Raw genomic sequence first — 14,061 nt, 5'->3', positions numbered from 1 at the left:
TCACACACTGAAACATTAGAGCAAAGCTCCAAAAGCAGGTTCCAAGTATTCCACACATATATACATATATCAGTAAACACAATTGGTGGAGAGTAGGAACAATGTTCTAATCCTCTTTAACACAACCTTTACATGGACACACATAGTCCATGGATGGAAGACACAGTTCTCCAGCCACACCACACCATGCTTTATTCTTTCATCCATCATTTATATATCCCAGCAAACTCTTTCAAGCAGTATACAATTAAATGTGAATATGTTTCAGTTTCCTTCCAATAAATGATTATGATAAAAAACAATGTGTTAATACATCATTAGCATTAAAGGAAATAACATTATGTATTAAGGTTAAAAAAACAAAGCTATTCTTATAAACCCACGTACATCCATAACCAAGCAACTTATTATAGATTAACAAAATGTAAGCAAGAACAGTGAGTTTCTTAGCTAGTTTCCCTTACTAGAAGGGAGCAATTGGCATTTATAAAGAAAGAAGTAATTGTTTCATTATTTATCTTTAAAAGTAATCTTGTAAAATTCTTAAACCAATCACATATCTAAACATTTATATAATAATCAGTCATATCTACCTTAAATCCTCAAAATGCATATCTACTCATTAGCAATTCTTAGTAAACCATATCAGGAAGCTGAAGTCAAAATAAGGGTATAAGTAATCAATTAACCCCCTTCCACCCTCAGTGAGGGTCCTGTAAGCCAGTGCTACCATGGTTTTGTTCTCTGAACACAGAAAGGTTCAGAACTTTAACTAATAACAGTACGGCTTTGTGATCTTCATAGTGTTCTCTAAGGTTTTTTACATTAGAGCCAGTAGTAAAAAACATGGCTACAGACCTTCACTAAAAACTTTATTGTTCCAAAGGTTTTTTAAGTGTGGTGGTCATTGTTGACAATCTACATTTTCTTTAGGGTGGGGACTGAATCATGATGTGCTCCACCACCAATGTCTGATAGAAATCAAGCATTACTATTGTGAATGCCAGAGACACTGTCAGGTGGGGGACAGGAAGCACCCCTAATGTTTACAAATAACTCATAGATTAAGAGGGAATGTAAGGGCAGGAAGCAGAACAGTACTTCATAACAGCATAATGTCCTCAGGACACAGAGTCTTCATGGCCATGCCACACCAATCCTACCCCTGTGGCTGTGGTAACCCATGGGCTGCATTCCATAAGTTTTAAGTCTTTTGTCATTCCTCCTGCATGGTTCTTGGCAAGTCACTTCACACAAGCTGTGAAACTGGAGACTCTCCAGTTGTTTGACTTTGGAAGAGCAAACAACTAATCCAATGAGAGAGGAACTGTCCTCACCTCTAACCTGCATTATCTTCAGCAACACTTGTGAATAATATGGGAACCACTTCAACACAGATCAGAAGAGATAATATGATGCTATTGGTATGTACTCTGTCAGAGTAGCATCATGATAGCATCACAGTATACCATGCTGGATTATCCACAACATATGGACAGCTGAGAACCATGCAAATGATAAGAAACCACAAAAGTTCAAAAATACAGGGGACCTAATTGGTTTTACCCCCTCCTTCCAGCCTGAGCTCTTAAGTTCATTTGGAGGACATTGAAGGGATGCTGCAGTTCTACTGCCAAGTCTTTTGAGTAGGTGACCAACTCCTTCAGCTTCAGCAAGAACTACAGGCATTCCTCAAGTCTTTCCTGCTCTTGTTCAATAGATAATTTTGATTTGGTGGAGGGTTATAAGCATCTGCATGTTTTTGTGTGCACATACACACATGTGCACAGATACATACACACTCATGAACATACACACACAAGTACATGTGTGAACACATGCAAGCACACTGTCACCTGTTTAGTTTACCAATTAATGCAAATGCATGTGGCAATAACCTGTACTACTGTAGAAAAGAAAGTTAACTTCTGTTGCATGGAGAAAGAACACAGTGTGCAGAGGAGATAAAGAACTCTGGCAAAGTGCACAGACAAGGTGACGCTTGGAAGTCCTTGTCCTTGTAGCAAAGCCCACTTAGTAAGTTCTCCAGGCTGTATAGTAAAGGCTTGGTTCCCCAGAAAGACCCAGCCCCTTGCTCTCACCCACTGCTTCCCTGTTGCTTCAAGATAAACATTTTTTTTTTCTCCAAAACGAGCTCTCATAACCATGGAATGCCTTACTTCATGCACAAAGCAATGATGTCAGGAAACTAGAAAATCTTCATACAAAAACTTTAATTCCTATAAGGTGATTGTATGAGGGATTTGATTGGCTAACAGAAGGCTGATGATCTCATGGCCAAATGATGTATGATTTCATAGCACAATATATTCCATGGAAGGGCTGGACCACACTGTACGTTTTCATTCTTTGACTGATGAACATTTAGATAGTCTCAGTTTGGGGCTGCTCTAAGGAATACTGCTAAAACCCAAATGTCCCCTAGTTTTTCTGTGGACAGCCAATTCTCATTCTGGAATCACTGGGTAACCTGGAGACTGCAGTTCAACTTTCTGAAGAATTGTACATGACTTCTGGCAGGGCTCTATCATGCACTGCCAACAGCAATATCTGAAGGGTCCTCATCTCCCCCAAATTTCCAGGAAGTCAATTTTAACACAGTATGAACAAGTTTGGGATAAAAGGAACTACTGAGTGCTGCAGAAACAGAGCTGTAGTGTATCATGAGCATAAGTGGGCTGCACTGCACTGAGACAGACCTGTTCTCACACCTCACCATGGCTGTGGGAATTCCGCTTCTGTTGGAAGCAGCTGCAAGCACACTGCTTTTCAGAATGTCTCAAAGAACAAAATCCAGGCCAAGTTCCACAACCAAGGATAACTGAGCCAGTGTTAGGCAAAGGTGGAAAGAAAACAGGCTGTAGGGGAGAAACAGTAAAGCCCTGACCTTCCAGTGAGCTGTTATCATTCACCTAGGACAGAGAAGGGACACAACTGCCCAGCCAGCCTTTCTGTCTCCCTGGCACCTTGATTTGCCACAGCAGCCTACTAACTTTCATGTACCCCATTCCTTTGGTTTCCACCAAATGATTTTATTGTGGATGAATAGATTTTTGCCTCTATAAACTCCTGAGAACTTTTATATTTACAACTACAGACTTTTTGCTCCTTTGTTTCAAGGTGGACATGCAAAAAGTTGGGAGGCTTCATGCAATGTTTGATGGATACAGAGTGGTAAGAACCTGAGCGACCATAGCACTTTCTCATCTAAGTTGGGTGCAATCTTTGTTAAAGATGTTCCTTAAATGAGCAAGTGACCATACACTCATATGCAGAAAAACACAAACATGTTTATGAGAACACAGATACAAACACAGACAAACAGACAACCAGCCAGCCAGCCAGACACACATACACACACATTCATACATACAAGCAACCACACGCACAAAAGCCCATACAGGCAACCACCCCTTCACATATGCTCAGCATGAGTACACAGATGTTCAACCATACCTGGGTAAGCACATATATATGAATGTATGTGTGCTCATAAACACAGACAATATTGTACAAAGTTCTACACACATGGCCATATGTGCATATGCAGATATACACATAAATTTACAAACATACAGACACACATACTGAGAGGCTCACATCCATACTCATATACCAACATGAATACATAAAATCACACCACAAATACAAGCACAAACAGCACACACATCCAAAAACCACTTACACACACACATAAACACAGAAACACACACACAAACACACACACACAAATGCACACACACACACACACACACACACACACACACACACACACATCCCTTCATTACCCAGAGAGGCAAAGGAGAAGACTCATTTGTTTCAGCAATCTTTCAGCTCCAGGAAGAGTTATTGGGTTTTCCATGCTGTCTACAAGGTTCTTAGATTCAGCCAGGCTCTCCTGCCCTGGCTTACACATTATTTCCCCTTTCAAAACTTTTTGATCCTGAGATATGTAATTCTAAATGGAAGTTACAATCTCTGCACAGCAAAGCTGGACCATGCAACAGCAATCATTCATGAACATCTCCTAACAAAACCTCTAGCTAACTTCAAGTTGATCCATCATAGTCTGCTCACAAAACCTGCCACAGATGAGTTTGATTTGAACAGAAGGAAAGAAATGTGACCCACAGTCATTATTCAGCAACTTTGAATGGATTGCATTGTAAAAAATATGAAAAGAGCACCCAGGTCAGTCAGTAGGTGGCTAGGAAGTCTGAAAACAGTGATCAAATTCTACTACAAAATCCTGTAATCAACAACACTGGAAAATATGGATGGGATGGACCTAAACCACACAAAGATCCAACCAAGAAAGAGAACTTCAGACCAATTTCACTTATGAATATCCATGCAAACATATTCAATAAAATTCTTGCAAGCCAAATCCAAAAACACATCAAAACAACCTGATACATCAAAATCAAGTAGGCTTCATACCAGAGATGCAGGGATGGTTCAATATATGGAAATCCATCAATTTAATCCTCTTTAAACAAACTCAAAGAATAAAAAACACATGATCATTTCATTAGATGCTGAGAAAGCATGTGACAAAGCCAAAACTCCTTTATGACAAAAGTCTTGGAAAAATCAGGAATCAAGGCCCATACCTAAACAGACTAAAAGCACTATACAGCAAACCAGTAGCCAACATTAAACTACATGAAGAGAACCCTGAAGCAATCCCACTAAAATCAGAGACTTGACAAAGCTGCCCTTTCTCCCTACCTATTCAATATAATACACAAGTCCTGAACAGAACACCACTGGTAATCCACTAAGATCAAGAATTGAAAAATGAGACCTCATAAAATTGCAAAACTTCTGTAAGCCAAAGGACACTGTTAATAGGAAAAAAAATGCAACCAACTGATGGGGAAAAGATCTTTGCTAACTCAACATTTGAAAAGACGGCTAATATTCAATAAATACAAAGAACTCAAGAAGCTAGAATCAAGAACCAAATAACCATATTAATAAATGGGGTACAGAGTTAAACAAAGAATTCTCAACTGAAGAATACCAGCTGACTGAGAACCACAAAAGAATGTCAAATGTCCTTAGACCTCAGGGAATTGCTAATCGAAACAACCCTCAGATTCCACCTCAAACCAGTCAAAATTGCTAAGATCATAAAAATATGTGATAGAAGATCCTGGCAAGGATGTAGAGAAAGAGGAACACTCCTCCATTTTTGGTGAGTTTATAAGCTGCTACAACAACCCTGGAAATCAGTGTGGCAGTTCCTCCAAAAATTGGACATAGTAGTACCTGAGGATCCATCTTTACCACTCCTGGGCATATACCAAAAATATGCTCCAACACAGAAGAAGGACACAGGCTCCACTGTGTTCATAGCAGCCTTATTTATAAAATTCAGAATCTGGAAAGAACCCAGATGCCCTTCAAAGAGGAATGGATAATGAATATGTGGTACATTGATAGAATGAAGTACTACTCAGCTATTAAAAACAATGACTTCATGAAATTCTTAGGCAAATGGATGGAACTAGAAAATGTCATCCTGAGAGATGTAACCCAATCACAAAGAATCACATGTGGTATTCACTCACTGATCAATGGATATTATCACCAAAGCTGAGAACACCCAAGATATAATTCGAATACCAGATGAAGCTCAAGAAGAAGGAAAACCAAAATGTGGATATTTTGGTCTTTCTTAAAAGGGGGAACAAAATAGTCATGAAGGAGAGACAGAGAAATATTGTGGAGCGGAGACTGAAGAAAAGGCCATCCAGGAACTGCCCCACCTGAGGATTCACCCCACATACAGTTCCCCACCCAAATACTATTGTTGATGCCAAGAACACTTTCTGACAGGAGTCTGGTATAGCTGTCTCCTGAGAGGATCTGCCAGAGCCTGACAAATACAGAGGAGGATACTTGCAGCCAACCATTGCACTGAGAATGGGGTCACAAATGGAGTTGTTAGGGAAAGCACTCAGGCAGCTGAAGGGGTTCGTAGCCCCATTGGAGAGGCAAAAATATGAACCAACCAGAAGCCATAGCTCCCAGACACTAAACAACAAACATGTGTACACATGGAGGTAGCCATGACTCCAGCTGCATATGTAGCAGAGGATGGCCTTGTGGAACACCAATGGGAGCAGAGGTCCTTGGTCCTGTGAAAGCTCAATGCCCCAGTGTAGGGGAATCACAGGATGGTAAGTAGAAATGGGTGGGTGGGTGGGTGGAGGGGACACACACTTAAAAGCAGGGGATGGGAAAAATGGTATAGGGGGCGTTCAGAGGGGAATCCAGGAAAAAAGGATAGCATGTGAAATGTAAATAAAGTATCAAATTAAAAAAAAAAAACAGAAGAGAAGACATCATTGATGTCTGTTATAGAAACTTGTAGCACAGACTCATGGAAACTTCTTAAAGAACTATTCTGTTCTGTGAGGTCCACTGTGAGATCACTTGAATGTCAGCTACCTCCATCTGTTCCCCATCTGTTCTCTGCTGTTCCTTGCCCAGCATTATAAGATTAATATGGAGCAAGAGAACCCAGTTCAAAGTAGCAAGGGTATGCCATACACCAGGCTGGGGTAGTCCATGATACAGCCTGAATTCATGTAATTCTTGAATCCTTAGTTCATAGAGATATTTTCACATTGGTCCAAACCCTATGACAGGCTGAATATTAAATTCAGGATGCTTCATTTACAACATGAGAAGACAACGATGAACATGCAGAAAATGACCAGCAGGATGTGTGATGCCATGGAGAATTGCAAGAAGCTGATTGAAGAGAACAATTCCTACAGGTGAGTCACTGACACAGTTGAGACCACACCACTAGGCAGGGGATGTTCTGCCCTTCTTAGACTTTAAACAAATGTCAGGGCTCTGATTCTATACTGTCTGCCTTTAACAGGAGGCCTGTCTCTAGGCAAGGGTCTTGGATTTGTACCCTTTGAACTCAGTTGTCCTAGGTTTGAACAGTGTCTCAGACAATCCAATCATTATTCTTCCCAACTCAGGATTCTGTAGATAGAAAAGATTTGCACCATGATGGGAATATTAATCAAACCTCAGCCTCTAGAGCTCAGACAGGAAATGGATAGTTCTGGGATCCATGAGACACATGGAAAGTTTGCATATATTTGAAACTCCTATCCACTCTCAGAGGGGAGTTGTCCTCTAACTGCTGATGGTTTTCTAATACCACAGACATATAAGCACCCATGTGGACAATGGTCTCTTCCTTGAAGTACATGAAACCCTCTTGGTTTCAGGGTTTTCAGAAGTACTTTGAGCCTTGTGGAATGTGGCTGGTCTCTGGATTTGACATGCTTCTATTTGGTGTCGACAAGTAAACTGTGGCCCCTAGTCTGCAGCTGTCTGTGGATCCAGGTCCTTGCAGGGAGGATGGTACTTGGAGGAGTGTTGGGCAAATTGAAGTTGGCAGGAAATCATGGTTTTGGGTTGTTTGTTCACCAGCAGGCACTGCCGTCTGCTGAGTGAGTGTACTCAGGTGAAGCACAAAGTAAAGATGTAGTGGAACAAGAACAGAAAGCTACTGGGGGAGCAGACTGAACTGAAAGTGCGCTGTGAGGAAACAATGTAGCTCTGTGCGGAGGCCAACAAGAAAATCTATGATCTTCTGCCAATCAGCAGCAGGTAGGATGTGGCATCAGGGTCTGATTGCCCTCATGTCTAACCATAAACATGGACAAACCCATGTATCTGTCCACAGACTTATCCTGCTACTCACCTGTGTCTCATTTAATTCTTCATTTAATCATTTACATTCTATGCAGGTAGCCTCTTTCATGAGGTTTGGTAAGCAAATGCTCCTGCTCTGCACGAATCTGCAGTTCATGAGGGAGATAGATTGATCACACTTCAAGCACCTACGTGCCACTAAGTTACAGGAATGCCACGCGGTATATTCTCTTTACAGTAGCATGGATCTTACAAGGAGGAAATAAAGGGCCATTGCTCACTTGCTTTATGGGAATCTCAGGCAGGAAGCAATTTTCAAGGTTGAGAGACAAGGGAAAATGCCAAATGAATAGTTCTAATTATTGTCTTTGGGAGTCTTTGGTTCTTTTTCCTTTTCCTTGCATCCCAAGATGGTCTCTTCACACTATGTAGGTCTAGGGACACAATGACAGAGCCTGAATAACAGCTTGTCAGTCATGTTTTTGTGAGTGCTGCTGGAGAATTCATTCCTGGCTCTTGAATTCTGAAGCTGGCTGCATGAATTGGAGTTTACTGCTGTGAGCTGAAACCATGACCAAGGTAATTCTTTCAAGGACATTTAATTGGGGCTAGCTTAAAGGTTAGAGTCTTAGTATTTTATCATCAAGGCTGGGACATGGAAGCATCAAGGGAGGCATGATGTGGGAGTAGCTGACAGTTCTACATCTGCATCTGAAGGCTGCAATTCGAATATTGACTTTCAGGTAGCTAAGAGGAGGGTCTTAAAGCCCACAACCACAGTGACACACCAACTCCATCAGAACCACACCTTGTAATAGTGCAACTCCCTTGGAATAGCATACAAGAGCCATCACACCGGGGATATGGGAAAGGGTTTTCACAAGCTGAGGGTTGTTGTGAGAGATTTGACGCTTCAAGAGAAAAAAATTACTCCAATCATATCAACCAAATCTGAACAAGAATTGTGCTTCCTAATCCTTCCTAAGTCACCAGGAAGGATGACTGAGAGGGTGGTGGTCTCACTTGGCATATTTGCATTGGATAGCCTAAATTCAATTGCTCCCCCTGCATGATGAATTCCACATTGCTTTCTGAAGGATTGTTATAACCAGCATCACTGTGAAGAAATAAAGAAAATCTTTCTGTAATTCAATGAAAACAAACACGCAGCATACCCAAAATTTTGAGACACAAGAAAAGCAGTGTTAAGGGGAAAATTCACAGCACTGTGTGCTTTCATAATCAATCTGGTGTCATCATCTCCCAGCAACTTAACAGAACACCTGAGGTCTCTAGGACAAAAAGAGGCAAACCTATCTAAGAGGAGTAGATAGCAGGAAATACTCAAACTCAGAGCTGAAATCAACCACATAGAAACAAAGAGCTAGATACAAAGTGTCAACAAGAGCAAGAGCTGGTTCTTGGAGAAAATCAACAGGATAGATTAACCCTTAGCCACACTAAGTAAAGGCCACTGAAACAGTACCCAAACTAACAAAATCTGAAATGAAAATGGAGACATAACAACAAAAACAAAAAATTAAAAATTCATCATGTTTTACTAGAAAAGCTTATACTCAACACATCTGGAAAATCTAGATGAAATGGATGGTTTTATAGACAGATACCACATACCCAATTAAATCAAGATAAGGTAAACTATCTAAACAGTCCAATAACCCCTATAGAAATAGAAGGAACCATAAACGACCTCCTAACAAAAACTTCCCAGTACAAATGAGGCCATTGGTTCTCTAATCTGGAATGAGTCTGCACAGATCATCTTTGAGGCTTTGAAGACAGGTGATTTTGGTTCCAACACTAGCACTTCCAGAAACCTCCAAACCTTTTCATCTACAGGCCCATGTAACAAAAGCTACTGCAAAGGGTGTGGAACCCCACATTTTACACCATGGAATCACAGTGTACTACAACTGTCCAACCTATTGGACCATGTACTATGTGGCTTGTCCACTTGTCTAAGAGCTGTGGTGGCTACCAGTATTCTAGTGAAAGAAGCAGAGAAGTTAACTCTGGGTTATCATCTTATACTTACATTCAGCCCATGCAGTTGAGGCTCTTCACAAAGGAACACGGGAACACCGGCTGTTTAATGCACATGTGAAAAAGTAGCAGGTAGCAATTATGATTGGCAGTTCATTAAGATAGACAGGCTGAACACACATTACACACCCACATGCCATTATGCTACAGGGGTTCCTTTTGTGTGCTTCCTTGACTGGAGCACAGAGCTTTGAGTGATGTAGTCAGGGACTGCAGCTCATTTGCTTTGTAGGGGTCATGTGAGGTCACAGGTAGGAAGCATTTGTAATTTTTGGAGCCCAGTGAAATTGCAAAATGAGTGGTTCTCATTGTCTTTTGGGGGCGCGTTTTGTACATTTTCTCTCCCTTTTCCCTGCATTGCAAAATCGTCTCTTAACCCAGCCTAGACCTTGGTTCACAGTGACAGAGCCTGAGAAGCAGCTTGTCAGTCCTGTTTCCTGTCAGTGTTGCTAGGGTTCCTTCCTGAAGCTTCTATCCAGGAGCTGACTGGATGAACAGGGATGTGTGCAGAAAGGCTTCTCTCTGGCTCACGGTTAGTGGGAGAGATGTGAGGCTTCAAGAGAAAAATTTCTCCACCTCTCTCAACCTAGTCTGCAGAAGAAGTTGCTCACTAAGCATTTTTAGTCCCCAAGGGATGGATAGCAGACTCCTGGGTCTCACTTGAAACATCAGCTATTCTACATTCAATGGTTTCTCCAGTCTTGAGGTCTCCTTATTGTTTCCTGTTGACTTATGATTTCTGCTGTGTCTGGGGAAGGGGGATATGCATGTCTGTGCCAATATGTATATTGGTGGTTTGCTGAGATGCTAGTTAACTACATGTGGTTTTGCAGTCCTTCTGTGACAGTTTCTTTAGCCCAGGTCTCTCACTGATTCTGAAACTTCCTGTTTTGGTTAAGCTGTCTGACCAGCATTTTTGAATCTTTTGTCACCTCACAGCAGAGCTCATGGTATTGTCTGGTCTCAAGTCACTGCTACAAGGGTAAGTAACTCATAGAGAGGAAGAACATGGTGGCTGTCTCCACACTTTTACACATTTTATTGTTTTGGGTTTTGTTGCTGTTGTAAAAAAACCAGTTTATTAACATGGATGAAGGCAATGCTGTCTGTTCCAGGTGTCAGACACACAACTTGGCCCACTGTACTTTCTCATGAGCTTTCTTGTCATTAGGCTGAAATCCCTAGGGAGAGGGAGGAGGGTGTTGGTGGCCCAGGATGGGTCTTATCCTACAAACCTAGGCTCCATGTAACCCACAGGTGAGTTTTCCAACCCAATAAACATTTATTAAACAAACAGAACCCATGTTGCCAACACTTAAAAGTTAATAATTTCATATTTATCCCAGCCCACCCAGTCCACTTCCCAGTCCTTCCCTCGTTCATTACATCTTCCTATCCCTGGGTTTAGAGGCCCACCCATGTGCAGAACAACCAGGAAGCAGACATGGTACTCTTGGAACCAGAGTGAGATATGAGGCACAATGGGGTGCTCAACAGCAGCTAGCTGCACACGTGAGACCAACCTTGTCTCCAAGGATCTTGTGTCCTATTTAAACGACCCTTAGGAAACTGAACACCAGCCTCTCATTCTCAAAAGGGTGTATGAGGCTCTTAGAGGGAAGAGGGCAACAGTCCAGACACCCCAGTATCACATAGGATGGTTCCTTGGTCTGGTGGGAAAGCAGTGGGTTTGGTTGACTGACCACTGAGGCCATCTCACCTGGGTTCTTATAACTGGCCATCTGATGGTCTTAAGAATCTAGTGGCCTCAGAGAGCAAGCTTCTTCCAGAATCTCCAGGTCTGGGTCCCTCCGTGGCTCAGGGACTTTCACACAGCACTCTTCCTCTCAATGCCTACCATATGGTGGCAGCAGCAGGAGCAGCTGCATCTCAAACCCTCAGTTCAGGGGGAGAGGCACCCAGGCTGGAAGTGACCTTCCTGGCTGTTTATTCAAGGGCCTCTCCCTCTGCTCCACCTCCCATGCCATCAATGCTACCCTATCACTGTAGGCAGAGGAGCTCCTTTTCCTGGGACCACCACCCCTTCCAGCTCTATGGTATGGAGAGGTGTCTAAGGATGTCACTTCTGAAATTATCTTGGACACAGGTCTCCCCCTCCTGCGCTATGGTGCCTTGCTCAGAGAGGCTAAGATCCAGCCCTCTCACAGGACAGAAAGCAAGGCTTCCATTTTATTGTTTTGTAATTAGAGTCTTTCATAATAAAGACTAGAGATTGACATCATTAATCTGTAGAAATCCCTCGTTTTGCTGTCTGAAGTGATCCTCCAAAAATGCAAAGGACATTATTGGACTTGATTTACTCTTTTACAATAGAAAAGACTGTGAAGTGGTCTAGACTGTGTACAGCCCTTAAAGAAGAATGTTGCTTTTACATAGATGAAGACAGGGATGGTTAAAGAGAACATGAGGGACAAAGATGAGAGCTGGTACAAGAATTGGTTTTCAACCCCTCCATGACTGTTAACTGTACTTTTTTTCATTTTAAGACCATTACTTGGGATATTTTTACTTGTTCCTTTCGGTTTCTGGGCCTTACATAGGCTGACTAACTTTGCGAAACAAAAGGTAGATAATTTGATAGCCAAACCAATTCAGATACATTATCATAAGTTAGCTATGGAAGACCATGAGACAGAGGACGAGGTTGTTGCACCATCCAGGATATTCTCTACTCAACCTAAAAGAGGGGACTCCCACCTCTAGACAAGGCAGAGAGGAGCCACCCAGAAGCCCCTCTGGCCGGTGATCTAAATTCTTGCATAGGCCAAGAGGCTAAGCACTGCAAGGGAATATAAATAAAAATTAAAAATATCTTTCTGGGTTCCCTGAGGTACAAGTCTGATTGCATAGGGTTTAATGTCAAAAGTATCCCCTCTCCAGGAAAAAGACATCGGGATGGGTCTGGCCCTCATGCCTCACTGGACAATGACAGAAGGATCAGAGCCATTACAGGGTACCCATTAATTAGTGGAGGTCAGGCCTCTATCCCTGCCTTTGCAACATTGGAATTGTCATGGTCTTTCTATACTTGGAGAAGGGAGGAGATGTCAGGGGCAGCCTTGCTTATACACTGAAGGCCTAAAATCAGCCATAGGTCTATGTTAGCCTGCTAACACAAAGTCCTGGTTTCTGTGGACAAACACTGAACACTATAAGATCTTGTAAACAAGTAGTCTTGGTGGAGATTTACCAGCCTAGATAGTCATAGACATTGTGGATAGGTAGCCTTGTTATATAGTACCAACTTAGATAAGGACAAGTGAATAGAGACAGTCATAGTGGCCTGTTTCCTGAACCTTCACCCAGCTGATACCCTGTACTCCCCCTGAAAAACTACAGTCCTGCGCCTTCCCCTTTCCCACATTCTGCCTTTATGTGTTTATAACCACTGTGTGAAAAAAAAGTAAAAATTAGGATTTGATCAGACTAGAGGAATATCTTTTTTTGCATTTGGCTGTTTTTGCCCATTCTCTCTTTCAGGTTATCTCCCAGACCCTGTTTACTGCCCTGCAGGACAAGCCACAGAACAAGAAGTAGGGGTCCACAGTCTCCCCACAAATAATACTAGAGTAGCTATAAATATAGTGGTATCGTTTCTTTTTTCATTAATATCTCTTTTCCATTTCAATGCTTTCCCTTGGGCAGATTTGTATACCGCACACGCTTGCTGATTATAGTATCTCTTCAGTGAGCATGGATTTCCTGGGAGATGGATTCTCTGGGGATTCACAGATTGAAGGTTTCACAAGAGAAACACAGGCAGGTTCCTGCACTCCAGATATAATAGCAGCCTTCACTTGAATGGTGGCTAGGCTTTCTAGAAGGCTGCTATACAGTGCTCTATTCACACATTGCTACACAGTTATTTTTCAATTCATTACATATGGACTATTGAAGAAGTGTGTCATTTTATTTTAACTCTAGCACAGTGTGTAGTTCACAGTTCACTTTCAAGCCATTTATTAAAATTGAGAAAAAACTTCCAGGCCCAGGTGCTCTCTGGCCCTTCATTTTTGGGAATACAGGGGATGACCTCAGCTCAAAGGTCATACTGGATTGTCCTGATGAATATACCTGGTGTTTGATGGAGAGCTGACATGGCAGGTCTTCACCAGGCCTTTGGCTCTTCCTCCCCTAGGTCTGAAATACTTCAACAGAAGCTCAAATAGGACACAGAACAGGTCAAGATCTCCCTCAGACACAACTCCTCACCAGCAGCACTGAGTGTGCAAAGCAAGTGAAGCACTATTGCATCTCATCCCT

The 14,061-nt window shown here is 42.1% G+C and overlaps 1 pseudogene; it reads left to right on the top strand.

Moving 5' to 3' along the window:
• Positions 1-13,335, top strand: part of LOC143441117 (uncharacterized) — a 37,124-nt pseudogene extending 23,789 nt beyond the window's left edge.
• The last annotated feature ends 726 nt before the right edge of the window (positions 13,336-14,061 follow it).

The sequence above is a fragment of the Arvicanthis niloticus genome, chromosome 2, assembly GCF_011762505.2.
Source record: "Arvicanthis niloticus isolate mArvNil1 chromosome 2, mArvNil1.pat.X, whole genome shotgun sequence".
Classification (NCBI taxonomy): Eukaryota; Metazoa; Chordata; class Mammalia; order Rodentia; family Muridae; genus Arvicanthis; species Arvicanthis niloticus.
The sequence above is the reverse complement of the archived record's forward strand: the minus strand, read 5'-3'. Positions and strand labels throughout refer to the sequence as shown.